General features: G+C 36.9%; 1 long non-coding RNA gene across 2 annotated transcripts in view; it reads right to left on the bottom strand.

Annotated features, from left to right (window-relative positions):
• Positions 1 to 16,066, bottom strand: part of LOC116101116 — a 44,039-nt gene that overhangs the window by 20,645 nt on the left and 7,328 nt on the right. For both annotated transcript variants that reach the window (XR_004122786.1, XR_004122787.1), the window contains exon 3: positions 5,556 to 5,676. This is a non-coding gene — a long non-coding RNA (uncharacterized LOC116101116). The remainder of the gene's footprint in view (positions 1 to 5,555; positions 5,677 to 16,066) is intronic.

Raw genomic sequence — 16,066 nt, 5'->3', positions numbered from 1 at the left:
TCAATGGAATAGAATTGAAGACCCAGAAATAAACCCACACACCTATGGTCACTTGATTTTTGACAAAGAAGCCATGTACAAAAATGAAAATTGATCAATTCTTATATCTTTGTTACAAAGCTCAAGTCCAAGTGGATCAAGTACCTCCATATAAAACTAGATATGCTGAATCTAATAGAAAAGAACGTGGCGAAGAACCTTGAACACATTGTAACAGCAGAGTAGAATAGAACACCAGTGGCTCACGCTCTAAGATTAACCATTGACAAATGGGACTTCATAAAATTGAAAAGCTTCTATTTAACTTCCTAATTGTTGTGTCTCAGCTAAAAATCAAAGTTGTTGCTAAGGAAAGTGAAGGTTTTTAGTTGTGCCACGTGGTGAGGCAGACTCACAGGGTGTTTTGCTAAAACAAGACCTGTGGGAGGACAAGAGGTGTTTAGAAAGAGTATGAAAAAGACACAAAAGAGAGTGACAGGGCACTTTTGTAGCTAGCTTTGTAATGCTTAGGTGGTCTCTCACCTTCACTGATCTTCACTTTGTTAAGAGAAGCATGGCAAAGAACTTCTGGCATCCTGAATGCTTCTTTTCACTCCCTCCAACAGACTCTTGCTGATTCAGCAGAGGTCACTTGGTTTCTGAATCCCACCACTGCTTATTCATGTTTGGTATCCTGAAACTAGTGAACTGGAGTGTTGGTATCCTGACAAACAGATACTAGATTTGCTCCAAAGAACTAATTCTAAACAGGTCCACATCCCCTTGTCATATTTACCACCTTTCTCTCTTACCTTTGAACAGAGGGCTGGAAGGGGAGCCAAAGCTGTTAAGAACCCTTACTAAAAGTAGGTTTTGAAATATCTAATCCTACAACCTAGGTTCTGAGAAATATCAGATTTGGAACTGCAGGCTTTAGTCAGCATATCTTTGATGTGTGTACAAACATGCACAGGTTCCTATGTGCATATTTTTTAGGTGTGTTTGGAGACTATGTATTTAACGTTTATATTTTTAATGTTTTCTTATTATTTCACACTTTGGAGTGTCTAATTAGTACGTTTTCACTAGATTAATAAATGCTGCCTGAACAATCCCCACCCCCACTTGATAATAATCATGTTGGTTAACGCCTCAGTGTGAGCGAACAAATTTAAATGCCTTTAAAATATTATCCATGTGGATGACTCACAGCTGCTCAATTTTTAAAAAAAAATTTTTGCCATGATACTGTGATTATTCAGAATGGTTAAATAATCTTGGAAATTGCAGAACCTGATGATAACTTTAATTTCAAGTCTTTGAAGTATTCTCCTTGACACCTCACTACTTCTGTGGTTGTCTTCAAAGTTCACACTGCCTCATTTACAAAAATCTCTATGTAGATCTTTTGCAAATTGTATGTCATGTCTACTGAGCTCATCATACTCTCATCAACATATTTTGAGGCTATTAATAACATGATAATTTTGAAGTGTTCTAAAAAAAAAACAAAAAAGGAGCCTTTTATGTAAAGGAGATTGCGTTAATCTAAGCTGAGGTTCATGCAGCATAGGCTTAAGGGAAAAGAAATTCGAATGCAAATCAAACTGGAGGCTTTTTTTTTCTTTTTCTTTTTTTCTTGGAAATGTTCTGTTTAAGTCTATCTGTGAGAAAATGATGGTAGCTCTGACTAAAACTTATTCTCTTATTCTCTTAAATTTGATGAGAAGGGAAAAAATTCCTCTCCTTTTGGCAAAGTGTTTGTTATAAGAAATTGTATTACACTTTAGTCCTTATTCTACAGACACTGACAATATGTGTCACGGTACTATGATCAACCCTCACAACATGGACAGACATAAAAGAAATGAAAGAAGACATTAGAGTAAAGAAGACTATCCTTTACAAAAGATTTGTAGTGAGGCATGATAGGAGAGTGAATCATTAGGATAGGAGCATGCTAATCCTAGGGTCAACAATTCTTGTCAGCCTCTTAATGTAGAGAAATCTCATCAATGCAGCATAACAGCACAGAATGAGGAATCTCCTCCCCTTTGGTAAAGAACATGAACATTTATATTTGTAAGAATGCTAGTGTTTTATCATCCCTAGAATCTCTTCCTTTGCTTCCAAATCTTAAAAAGGGGGATATATATTTTTAAAAGGACAGAGTGCTGGAGAATGATTCTGTGATTAGGAGTAGTGACTGTTTTCAAAGGACAAAAGTTCTATTCCTAGAACCCACATGACAATTCATAATTGTCTATAATTACAGTTCCAGGGAATTCCATGCCCACTGGCTCCTATGGCCACAAACCACACTGTCAGTAAACAGAAAATTATTCAGGCAAAGCACTCATACACATAAAATAAAAACAAAAATTTAAATTAAAATCAGGGTTGGTTATGAATGTTGTCAAAAAACGGAAATATTGTTTTAGATAAGAATCAAGGTGAAAGGCTTGTGTGAAAGGTCATATTTCAGCAATTACTGTTATTCATTGTTATTTAATTAGTCAATTAATTAAATAACTTACTCACTTTTCACTGTAATGAAACACCCAATAAAATCAACATAAAGGAAGAAAAGGAGTGGTTTGGACTCCCAATCTCAGAAGCTCCAGCCCATGGTCATGTGACCGCCTGGCAATGGCAAGAAGGAATAAAGCTATTCATCGTGTGCTGACTTGAAAGAGGAGGAAGAAAGAAAGAAAAAGAGAGTGGGTGGAAGAGCAGGAAAACGAGGAAAGAGATGGGTCAGAGAGGGATGGGGCAGGAGAGAGAGAGAGAGAGAGAGAGAGAGAGAGAGAGAGAAGAGAGAGAGATGGAGACAGATCTCCATATCTTGAATTAGTTTTAATGCCAATAAATTATTAAGTATGTTTCCTGGGTTCCAAGTCCTAGAGTTTCTAGCTCTGTTGTTTACCATAAGCTGGAGCTCAAGTTTTTGGCACATGAGTGTTTGAATGTCATTTCATTTCGCAGTCATAGCAGCAACCACAGCATACCCAGGAATCAAGACACATAGTTGTCTAGACAACACAGTTCCAAATGAAGAGAACACCAGAGGTAGTGGTTTGATGGGAAGAGGTTCAGGGGAGCTCACAGAATAATAAATAAGTCTTTATAGTGCATGGCAGTAGGGAAGAGAAAGTGCTCAGTTGATACTGTGGGTACAGTGACAGGAAGGTGCTATGAAAACTGATGGTGATTTTTCCCAGTAAAAAACACATCTTAAGATAATCCTACCATCTTGGTAGTGAAGCAGCTTTTAGTATGCATCACATTAATTAAGGTCTTAGAAACCAGAGTTACATGTTTGAAATTAAATACAAATTTGTTTGGATGCCATTCAAGTTGTATAATCAGGCTATAAAATGATGTTTTTCAAGATGTAAGTAATTTTGTTGAAGATATTTACTGGCCCTTTAAGTTGGGAGTCTTCACTCTCTTCTATCATCCTTAGATTTGGTCTTCTCATGGTGTCTTGGATTTTCTGGATATTGTGGGTTAGGAACTTTTTGCTTTTTGCATTTTCTTTGACTGTTGTGTCGATGTTTTCTATGATGTTTTCTGCCTCTGAGATTCTTTCTTCTAGCTCTTGTGTTCTGTTGGTGATGCTTGCATCTATGAGTCCCGATCTCTTTCCTAGGTTTTCTATATACAGGGTTGTCTCCCTTTGTGATTTCTTTATTGTCTCTATTTCTATTTAGATCCTGTATGGTTTTGTTCATTTCCTTCACCTGTTTGATTGTGTTTTTCTGTAGTTCTTTAAGGGATTTTTGTGTTTCCTCTTTAAAGGTTTCTAGCTATTTAGCTGTGCTCCCTGTATTTCTTTGAGGGAGTTATTTATATCCTTCTTAAAGTCTTGTATCATCCTCATGAGAAGTGATTTTAGATCTGATTCTTGCTTTTCTAGTGTGATGGTGTGTCCAGGACTTGCTGTGTTGGGAGAATTGGGTCCTGATGATGCCAAGTAACCATGGTTTCTGTTGCTTATTTTTGTTGTTGTTGTTGTTTTGTTTTGTTGTTTTAGTTTTAGTTTAGTTTAGTTTAGTTTTGTTTTGTTTTTTGAGACAGGGTTTCTCTGTATAGCCTTGGCTGTCCTGTAGACCAGGCTGGCCTCAAACTCAGATATCTGCCTGCCTCTGCCTCCCAAGTGCTGGGATTAAAGGCATGCACCATCACTGCCTGGCTTATTGCTTATTTTCTTCTGCTTGCCTCCTGCCATCTGGTTATCTCTAGTGCTACCTGCCCTGGCTAAATCTGACTGGGACCTGTTCTTCCTGTGATCCTGGTTGTGCCAGAACTCCTCAGAGTCAAGCTGCCTCTGTGATTTTGCGATCCTGTGATCCTGGGCACCTGGGGGTAGAGCTTCCTCTGGGTATTATGGGAGGAGTTTGCATCCAAGATCTGCTCAGGCTACCAGCCCAGACAGACCAGAAGGAACCCATGTCACTGGATTGGCTGAGTTCCTGTGTGCCTGGGTCCTGCTGGTCCCAGTTACTCCCAGTGTTGGGACAGATGTGTCCTCACCTCTGATCCTAACCTAAAGAAAAAGATACCCATGAATATATAAGAAGCCTACAGAACTCCAAATAGACTGGACCAGAAAAGAAATTCCTCCTGTCACATAATAATCAAAATACCAAATGCACTAAACAAAGAAAGAATTTTAAAAGTCGTAATTGGAAAAGGTCAAGTAACATAAAGTCAGGCCTATCAGAATTACACCAGACTGCTCACCAGAGACTATGAAAGCTAGAAGATCCTGGGAAGATCTCATACAGACCCTAAGAGAACACAAATGCCAGCACAGGCTACTATACCCAACAAAACTCTCAATGACCATAGATGGAGAAAACAAGATATTCCATGACAAAACCAAATTTACACAATATTTTTCCACAAATCGAGCCCTACAAAGGATAATAGATGGAAAACACCAACATAAGAAGCAAAACTACACCCTAGAAGAAGAAAGAAAGTAATCTTTCAACAAACCCATACAAACCTAACCCTACCTCCAACAACAAAAATAACAAGACGTAACAGTAACTTTTTCTTAATATATTTTAATATAAAAATTAATATTACCAACATATCCTAATCAATTGAAATTCAAAAGTATAAGGATTTAGAAATGTGTTGGCTATCATCTGGCGGTCTCTCTAATTTGGTAATTGGAGAAATAGTCCAATATTGTATAATCCATATACACTTTCTGCTTGTTTGTACCTGACAGTGTCTTGCTGTGTACCATATAATGATCTTGAAATCATGCTTCTCCTACCTCAGCCTCTCTATTAGTAGGATTGTTTATTTGATGTTTTTACATTATACTATGATCTTCAGAACAGTTTACATATTCCAAAAGTATTTATGCAGCCAAAAGAAACATAGACAATTAACTTGGGAGGTGGCTTGTAAGAGAACAACAAAGAATGAGACTGAATGCTTTGCTTGACTTTGTAACTGTTGTATCGTTTGAAGAAGAGGACTTTAAAGTTACTCTTTCTCTGAGATGAATACTTTTCAAAATCATCACAGCCAATGAACCAGATTCTTAACCTCACCTGACATCTGTGTCATCCTCCAAGCAGAACCATTCTTCATTGAAACGGTGAATGAATTCATGGAGAGACCATCTTAATACACACACCATTTCTTAAATGAATGTAGCCTGTTCTCTGTGGGCTGAGAATGAAGACAATTGCTCAAGTTAAATAGCTTTGACCATAGCAGGAAGTCTGTATCCAAAAATCATGCCTACAATTCATTCCTTGGCTCAGCAAAACTGTCAACTCTTAGCTTAGCTACTATGGAGGTAAAATCCTTTGGTGATGTGAAATACACAACAAATATTTGGTGAGCGTCATTGAAATACAACCTTATTACAATGAACTGCAATGTCTAAACATTGTTCTTATTTTGGGCTTGTACCACGTACTGTAAGAGCCAAGATTTTAAGGTCTATTAGAAACAAAACAAAACAAACAAACAAACAAACAGACTTCATCTATTTATGTTCATTTAAATGACCTAGTAGTGATGTATTATTTTAAAATATACAGTTAATATGTTTGGAATTATTTCAAATTTATTTTGAGAAAAACATATCTATTTTCAGTACTGCTGTAGACAAGCATCTACATAAAGCTGTTCAATTGATTTTGTTTTATATCAAACAACTTTTATAATACTCATATTTATTGTTACAAAATTTTATAAATTTCAAAGAATATGACAAAATTAAAAAAACAAAAGGTACTGCAGGTATTGAAGGAGATCTCTAGGAGGAGTTGGGGTATAAAAGGGAAAGAAGAATGTGATGTAATTCTATTTACTTAAAACATGTTTTTAAGTGTTAATAAATTCAGATAAATTGAAATTATGTATGTTTTCTCATCATAATGTAATAAAACTTGAATAAAAAAGATGTAAAGTAATAATTTCAGACACTGTCTGGATATTATTTTTCATGGAAAATAAAGAGATCAATGAGAGTTATTTAATGGTCTAAGGAAGAAAAAGTAAGAGTTTGGGTTAACAGGCTTGATGAAAATACAACTGTACCCATTATGAGAAGGGAGAGTATAAAGAAGAACTCAATGTTCAGTGTGTAAAATTGCCAGAGATTAAAATTGCTCTTGTAGCAAGCTTTGAAGATAGAGGGAGTCAATGATTTATTTATTTATTGATTGATTTATTGATTGATTGATTGATTTTTGAATATACCATATTTGCGATGTTCCTGAACTTTCAGATTGAACCACGGAACTATACATATCGATGCCTAACAGTATAGGCTCATTTAAAAATACTGGAATTATGAAATATTAGAGAGACATATATTATCCCATAACTGATAACTTTAGTTCTGTACTTTACTGATATTTAGTAGAACTTGATATCTTAGCTTCATGATGCTAGGGAGAGCCATGAGAACAGGTATGAAAAGAAAAACTTTAGCCTGGATCATTTTACTTCAGTATCAGAGTCCCACGAATTTCTGATTATTTCTGTCAGTGTTATTGCCAGTTGTGCAGTTAGTAGCTGCTGACTCTGTGCTGGATAATGAGGCAGACTAACCGTATAGAGCCCAACTGACTAAAAGGAAACACGTATCAAGGCTGAGAAGCAGACTTCCTGCTTTGCTTTCCTGAAATCTGGGAGCTATTTCTTTTTCTTTTTTTTTAATTGGATATTTTCTTTATTTATATTTCAAATGTTAACCCTTTTCCTGATTTCTGCACCCTTATCCTATCCCCATTCCTCCTTCTATGAGGGTGTGCCCCCCCACCCACCTAACCACCCACCCGCTCCTGCCTCCCCACCATGGCATTTCCCTACACTGGGGCATCAAGACTTCACAGGACCAAGGGCCTCTCCTCCTACTGATGCCAGACAAGGCCATCCTTAGCTACATATGTGGCTGGATCCATGGGTCCTTCCATGCATACTCTTTGGTTGGCAATTTAGTACCTTGAATCTCTGGGTGTCTGGTTGGTTGATATTGTTCTTGCTATGGGGTTGCAAACCCCTTCAGTCCTTTCTCTAACTCCTCCATTGGGGACCCCACACTCAGATCAATAGTTGGATGTGAACATCCCCCTTTGTACTTGTCAGGCTTTTGAAGAGCCTCTCAGGAGACAGGTATAACAGGCTACTGTCAGCAAGCACTTCTTGTGATCCACAATAGTGTCTAGGTTTGGTGACTGTATATGGTAGCATAAAAGCTTGGAATACCCAAAATATAATTCACAGATAACATGAAGCTCAAGAAGAAGGAAGGCCAAAGTGTGGATGCTTTGGTTCTTCTTAGAAAGTGGAACAAAATACTCACGGGAAGAAATATGGAGACAAAGTATGGAGCAGAGACTGAAGGAAAGGTCATCCAGAGACTGCCCTACCTGGGAGCTATTTGTTATTATATCATAGTCTAGTTCATTCAGGATAAGATATTAATAATGGCATCCAAAAAATATAATAGAATCACCAAAGGAGTGAGTACATAGAAGGAAATAGAATGTTCAGTGGCTGAGTCGCGGGACATTTTTATATTTTCTAGCTGGATAGAGAAAGGGGAGAAGAGTCAGACAAATGAGCAGACTATGGGTTATTTATTTCTTTTAAAAATTGCTATTATTATTACTACTATATATTTTTGTTGCGAATTGCTAGAAATTTGATAAAATGAATTTCTCCTTTAGGATGCAAAGCGAACACGGCTTTAAATACCACTTTATCTGATTTCAGCATTCATTTGGTTGTATAATTGTGAAACTATTTTTACACCAGAGTAAGTTCAACTTAAAATGCCTCTACCTCTCTCTACATGGTCTCATCTGAAATGCTTTAGGAAACCTAGTGTGGCACAGATGACCCAAGGCTCATAGTTTAAATGTAGCCTTAGCAGTTATTCAGTATAGTTGGAATTATGCTAAAATATTCTAACATACTTTCTTATGCGATGTAGTCCAATAAATGACAGTATAGGGAGTTTAATATACAGCTCACCTCCATGTTTTAACTGAATATTCTATTCTGTTCATTGCAAAGTCATGTTGTCTACTAATACATAAGATTTGTACAATTTGTGGAATATATATGTATATGGAATATGTATGTATATTCCATAATGTGATACATATTCCATATATCAAGTCAGAGCTGTAAGCATTTCAATGTCTTTAACCTGCAGTCATGATACTATGCTAAAGAAGAACCTGAAATAATTCCTACACGCTTTTCAGTGACCGTTATTGAGCTTCTTCCATTCCCTCTTAATCCCTGCCTTCTTAGTCTCTACTGTGTGTCAATTTATGGTTAAGATGTATTAATTTTCAACGATGAGTCTGAGCATGTAGTTTAGGTATTTTTCTGTCTTACTTATTACATTTGACAGTTCCCTTCACGCTTACACAAAAGGTTTTCGGTTGTTATTTTCGATGGACAACATTATGCTATTTATACATATCAGAGTTTCTCTGTTCATTGATACATTGAAGGGCAATGAGGTTGAGTCTGTCTTTTAAGTATAGTGAATTGTGCTTTAATAAACATGGAAGTACAAATGTCTTCTAGACATGATGAATTTTATATCTTTGGCTATACATTCAGAACTGAAATTGCTTGATCATATGGTAATTCTATTTTCAGATTCTCCTTTGTATACTGTTTTGCATAATGGCTGTCATTTTCTTCCTCAATTGGATTATATATCCCTGAACCTTTTTTTTTTTGACATGACCTTTGGGTTATTTGGAGTGATGAGTATTTGATGTCTGGGTGATAAACTACAGAAACCTTTGCATTAATCATACACACACATGCACACTGCACAACCTTACCATTTAAATATGATACATATTGCTTTTGTATTTTTTAGAGTATAACTAATGATAGAAAAATGTTACATTCACATGTACTGATTACAAGATGAACTAATTTGCACTAGTGAATATCTTCCATGTAAACTGAGTGACATGTCACAACAGTGCATGTGCTGTCTTGTACAAGTGTCTGTTTCACATACACATGCTATCTTTCAAACTGTTCTTCATTCTTCCCTGGATAAAAATAGTGTGGCTATGTTTTCTTAATTTGATATACTTGAAGACAATCTGTAGTTATTTAGCCAAGTTTCTGTTTAAAGATCTCCTCTGTGGCAGTATGTACAAAAATAGGCCTATAGAGGTGACCACTGGCTAAGCAGTGCACATTTAAAATGGCTAAGCAAACCCAGACATGCACTGACAACTGTGTCACAACACTCTACTCTTTCCATCAAGAAGCAAGTTTTCTTTTGACAATCATTTTAAAATAAACCCAGCTTAAGAAAGTTTGAAGAGTTATGGAAGGACAACAATGTTTACTGCCTGAGTATAGCCCAGTCATTTCTCTTGGGTTTCTTTCTTCTTACATATCAGACTGCTTTCTTACGATCTTAAGGTTAGAGGAGCTATAGCTTGCTTAATTATGTGTGTGTGTGTGTGTGTGTGTGTGTGTGTGTGTGTGTGTGTGTAATATTGAAGTACAAAGAAAGAAGGGTTGAGCAGGAACACATGGAGTATTGAAATTCGGGACAATAATTTTGTGGGTGGACAGTGATAGGTGGCAGGAGGAGTAAGGGATAGATGTGACTAAAATCTTAGGGAAAGAGGAGAGGGGGTGACTGCAGAGAAGATTCAGCATAAGAATGTTTATTGTGTTTGCAGAGCACATAGGTTTGTTTCCCTGCACTCATATGGTCACTCACAACCACCCATAGGTGTTGTTTTGGTGATCTGATGGCATCTTCTGTACTCTGTTGGCACCAGGCACATAAAGCATGAAGACATACATTCAGAAAACATTTATAAACATAAAGTAAAATAAATAATTTTTGAAAGATTATTAGAGAGGACAAGGAGACATTTGGCCAGATATCAGAAACTGGAGCTCTACTCTGGGCTTCTAATGGTACACATGAACCATGGCACCTCCTTTAAACTGTTTAAACCTTGCAGAAAGGGATAATGAAAGGAATGAAAGAAAGGAAAAAGAGAAGAAAACTTATATGCCAAATCTATTGGTCATCCAATTTACAAAACAATATGTCAATTTACATAACAAATTGACAAGCATTTTTTTGTAGTTCCAGGTATTAAAGTACTAAACAACATAGTCTAAGACCTGGATCTTTATTGAGCCCTTGGTGGGGAAACGTTAATTAAACAAATAAATTAATGAAGCATTCAAGAGATAGTGATAAATCAGCTTAGCAGAGATGTAAATTGAGTAAGATACATAAGGGCTTTGAGTTAGAAACACTTTCACTGGTTGCAGGAGAACAAAGGTTTGCATCACAAGAGCTAGGCACATTCTGAGGAACTTGGTTGACAAGAGAGGTAACAGAATTAGGGTTGAAAGAGTTTGACCCACTTTGAGGATGTGTGACCTTCACTCATCAGGAGGCAAGCCTCTGAGAAACTGGAAGGTTTACCATGTGATGATAAGTCATGGCACTGGGTTCTGCCTCTCTCAGCATAGCTGGGCATTGCTAGTACACCATCTTGGAGAGGACAGGGAAAAATGTTTTGAAATATGTGGGCTCTGCAGTTCGTGTCAGACCTCTGTGGCATCAAACACTACTGCCCACCTGGCCAGGAGGAGGTGAACCAGAGTTATGGCCCTTTAAGATAAAGGCCTTCTCCAAGGATTTTTAATGAAGCAGCTCTCTGAGCTGATCTTAGCCTGCTTGTAGTTTTTTTATTTGTGGTGGGCTTGAACACTTATACTTTATTAGAGTGAACCAAGGGTTATCTAGTTTTAGGGGAAGAGTGTGAGAATATCCAAGGAGGGAAAAATCATTGGTTGAAGGCTAAGGCTACTGAGAGGTTTCATTAACATGAAGAGGCATTGCCCGTGCTAGGTACTTGACTGACTCCCTGTGACAACCTGGTCGGAGGTCATCTGGGTACATGCCCTGAGTAAGACAAGTCAACAGAGAAGGAAAGCTTTCCAGGGTCTGAACTTGCTTTACCTCACCAGTTCTGGGCTAGCTCCTCTTGTGGTATGGTCTACATACTCTACAATGGGTGATATAAACACTGTTTATTTACAGTGAGGTATTTGGCATGTTGCTCCAAGTGAGTCCCAATCTAGAAGGTAGACATCAAATCAGTCTAGTTTTTTAGGTATGTAGGTATGAGGTTGCAGGACAGGAAATTACCTGTGTAAACTCTATCACAGTATTTGAATACTGATTATATACAAAAGCACATCAACATTTTTTAAATAGCTTTGATTCTGACAAATGCAAACTAGAAGTTGGTGTAGCTGTTGTCACTAATACTTCCTCATATTGTGAGAACTGACACATACATAGCTCCAAGATGTCCATTACATAGCATACAATGGATGATGGTTTCTGTGATATGTTCCTTATATAGCTGTTTGTTTACGTAGCCAATTGCAGAAAACAGTCTTACAGTGTCTGACATTAGAGCTCTGTCTTGATTGGTGTTTATCAGTCACAAGTATTCTGGAGGGTAAACATAGCAAGCAGGTAAACTTCTAAAATTAATATCTAGGACAAACCAAAATAGATACTATTTAACTATTTTCCACGTAGTTAGCGTATATGGTAGAGGACATAAGAAATACTACTAATTCAGTTTTAGACATTCCGTAATTAACCAAAGTATAAACCACAAAAGCACATGGTAGAAATGGGTTTAAATGGGGGAAGTCTGAAGGGAGGTACATGCAATTCTCCAAGACTTCCTCTTTTTTTTTCTTCTTTTTTTTTTTTTTTTTTTTTTTTTTTTTTTTTTTTGGCTTAGAAACTTTGTTTAAACTATCCCTTTCCCAGATTCCATTCTTTGAGGCAATAGACAGAAACTGAGCCCTGGAGATCTCAGCCCAATTGCAAGGGTGACAAACTAGCTATAACAAATGGAAATTAAGTGAGAAGGCTATTGAACAGGGTCCCCTGGAGAAGAGTAGGGCTAGTCAGTAGGGACACAGGGACACAAGGAGGAAGAAGCATCGTGTTTAGAGTCTCCGGAAGTCTCTGTGGACATGGAAGGAAGATTATCCAAACAGTACTTACACTTCTCAGTGGGCATTTCAAAGTTGATAACGAATAGTCCCAAAGAGTTTGCAGGGTCACATATTATGCAAGGGCTTTCATGGCATTCAGAGACCTAAACCACTGATACCAGAAAGAGACTTCAGAATAGGACTTTTCCTCCTATATAGCTACTAGCTCTAGTGCTGTATTAGAGTAGGAGGTGAAGCATTAAATTCAGAATCATAAAAGAAAACCTAACATTTGCATGTCTGTATAGTCACTGATAAGAATTACAACCTTCTGTTAGGTTTGTGTGTTCTAATTCTTAGTGATAAAGGGACTGGCATAGGATCAGATTAGATGATATGCTCTGTAATACAAAGTAGGCAAGTCAAAATACTACTAGCCTCTTTTATTGACTTTAGAGTTAGCCAAAATTGAATACTTAAAATATTTGAAAACCTATCAGCTATTTATACTAAAACATTGTTATACTATATTCTAGTTTAAAATAAGTCTATACATTTAACTGTTCTAACTTTCAAAACAATATGAAAACATCTTATAAGTGACAATCAAATTCAATAATGCTTAAAAAAAATAATTCTGCCTTAGGGGAAAAGCCAAGAACAAGAATAGTGGTATTTACACTGCTTCCTCTTGAAAATTTCATTTCTATGCTCATATTATGCACCAAAATTGAGTTAGTTTAACCCTCCCTCTCTTTCTCTCTCTCTACCCTTCCCCCCAGTTCTCCCCACTCCCCTTAGAGTACAAGGTCATTAATTGCTATTGGGACCTTCATAAACCCTAGTCTGCCGACGGGGTGAGAACTCTGTTGTTAAATGTATTATGGCAGGAATGTCTTTGGAGATTGCCTGCTTGATTGCTTTGTAAGGGCCCAATGGCACACAGCAATTAAAATCCATAGACCTCCATAACCCCTCTGATGTTTTATGGGCCTTTTTGTGTCCTTCGGTAGAGTTTACCATTTGTGTATTTCCCACTGGGTCTCTCTTTCAAAACTCTAAGTGGGATTTGTTTTTTATCCACTGTGATGAAGCTAGTTATACATCATCTGAAAGGTTAATGAATATTTTCAAAAGGAGCATATATTTTTTTAAGTCATAGGTGAAAGTTATTCTAAAGAATGGCTGTATAAAAACTAATGGTATTTTTTCCTAATGACACTAGAGTTAATTTCTATAAACCTCACAAATACCTTTGATTCTTAAATAAGACATAGCTTATACAGTTGTTCTCAACCTGTGGGGCATGACCCTGTTGGCAAATCTCTATCTATAAAAACATTTATATTAGGATTCATAACAGTTACAAAATTATTGTACCAACAAAAATAATTTTATGACTGGGGGTCATCACAACATGAGAAACTCTAGTAAAGAGTCACAACATTAGGAAAGTTGAAAGCTGTAGGCTTACAAGACTGTAAGGAGTTAAAAAGTAAGGGAGTGTCCTGAATTCCCACTGTTTCACATAAATAGCTGCACAATCTCCACACATTCTATAACATTAGAACATTCCTTTGGGGTAGGTATAATTGCACTCACCTTTAATTCCAGCACAGAAGCAGAAGCAGAGGCAGGTGGATCCCATTGACTTTGAGGACAGCCTGGTCTACATAAGTGACTTCAAAGACAACCAAGGATATGTAGGTGATATCCTGCCTCAAACAACAACAAGGCAAACAAACAAACAACAAGGAAACAACAGCAACAAAAACAAAGAAGAGTTCCCTGAATAGAGGACTTTGCAAACTTAAGGCATTTGGATTTGTTCCCTGGGAGAAGCTTGATGTAATCATCATGGCAAAAGAGCTTTCCATGAGGAGCTACAGATAAAAGCACCACCAAGCGTAAGGCTCTTCTAAACATACCCCAGTTTTAGGGACTCTCCTACTGACAACATTTCAACATTAGCTTATATAGTTGTTCTCAACCTATAGGTCATGACCCCTTAGGCAAACCTCTATCTATAAAAAACATTTATATTTCACTCTTGTGACCTTACAAGATCATCACTAGGCAACTTGGTCATCTTATACTATAGTTCTTTTTCTCAGTACTTCCTCCCTCACTGATTTTCTCCCCCATCTTATCTTTCCTGCCTTCCACTCACTTACTATAAAGGCGTTTAAAAATTATTCTTCAGAAAATGATTTTGAGCATTGCAAAATCAAATTTGTACCCAAGCCTCTTGGAGAGGAATTACTCCTGAGCTTCAGAAACTGAACACTGAAAGTGTACACATTTTTACAATTCCCAAATGGAATTCTAAATAAATATGTATTTTTAAAATTTAAAAAGTCCATATAGTCTACACATGAAATATTCTTATATTTGGTATAGTTGGTAAACATGAAAAGAATCCAAGACCCACGTTACTAATTTTCAAAATCATGCTCTGGCTAACATTATGTGCACTAAAACTAAAAGATAGTGATTATGCAGTGTGGACAGCATGAGGATGAAAATACACTGATAAGACTCTATTATTTAATGGAGAGAGGTCTTAATCCCCACCACCAGATGGTCACAGATCAACAGCAGTAATTCTGTAACTCTTTGTCTAGCTTATCTATTGATGGGTTCATGCTGTAATATGTTTCAAAAATTATGCATTGGTTACATATTTAATGTTTTTGCTTTACCTGTGATGTCAAATTTTAATGGCTTAAACAGCAAGCGGTTCACTCCAGTTGTCACGGTTTTCCACTGTCACATTTACCAGATCCATGTTTTTAAAGCATCTAGATCATTTGCTATATATCTTTACATGATAGATTCCCAAAGAGGACTGGAGTTTGATCCGTAGCATCCATTTAAAACTGTCATGGTAATGTGCACCTCTAATTTCAGCTCTAGTAAAAACAAAATAGTGGTAATCCCCGACCTCAGGCCAAGTTTGAACATCCTGTCTAGAAAAATCAGTAAGGTTTGTGTTAGGAGAGATTATTTGTGTCTTGGTTAGTTTTTTGCTAGCAAGATACAAGTTAGGGTCATTTGGATAGTGGAAGTTCTACTAAGAAAATGTCTCCATTTGATTGTCTGTTGGTAAGTCTGATGGATATTTTCTTGATTAATGATTGGTATAGAAGGACCAAGCCCTACTTGGGGCAGTACCCACTCCTGGGTTGTGGACCTGGATCATAAATGAAAGCATGCTGAGCAAGTAAGGAGCAAGCCAGTGACATTTTTCTATGGTTTCAGCTTCAGTTCTTGCCTTGAGTTTCTACCCTGATGATAAAGTGTATGTTGAAATGAAATCTTTTCCCCACCAGTTGCATTGGGTATGGTGTTTTATCATAGAAATAGAAAGATAACTGGGTTAAAATCTATCTAAAATAATAAAGAAAGTAATTAAGAAAAATACCCAATTCAGGCCTCTGCTACTACAAGCACATGCATGCCCACTTTTCTACACACATAGGTATACACATATGAATATGTATACATGTATACATACAGACCATACAGATACACACACACACACACACACACACACACA

Source organism: Mastomys coucha, unplaced genomic scaffold (assembly GCF_008632895.1).
Source record: "Mastomys coucha isolate ucsf_1 unplaced genomic scaffold, UCSF_Mcou_1 pScaffold21, whole genome shotgun sequence".
Taxonomy (NCBI): Eukaryota; Metazoa; Chordata; class Mammalia; order Rodentia; family Muridae; genus Mastomys; species Mastomys coucha.
The sequence above is the reverse complement of the archived record's forward strand: the minus strand, read 5'-3'. Positions and strand labels throughout refer to the sequence as shown.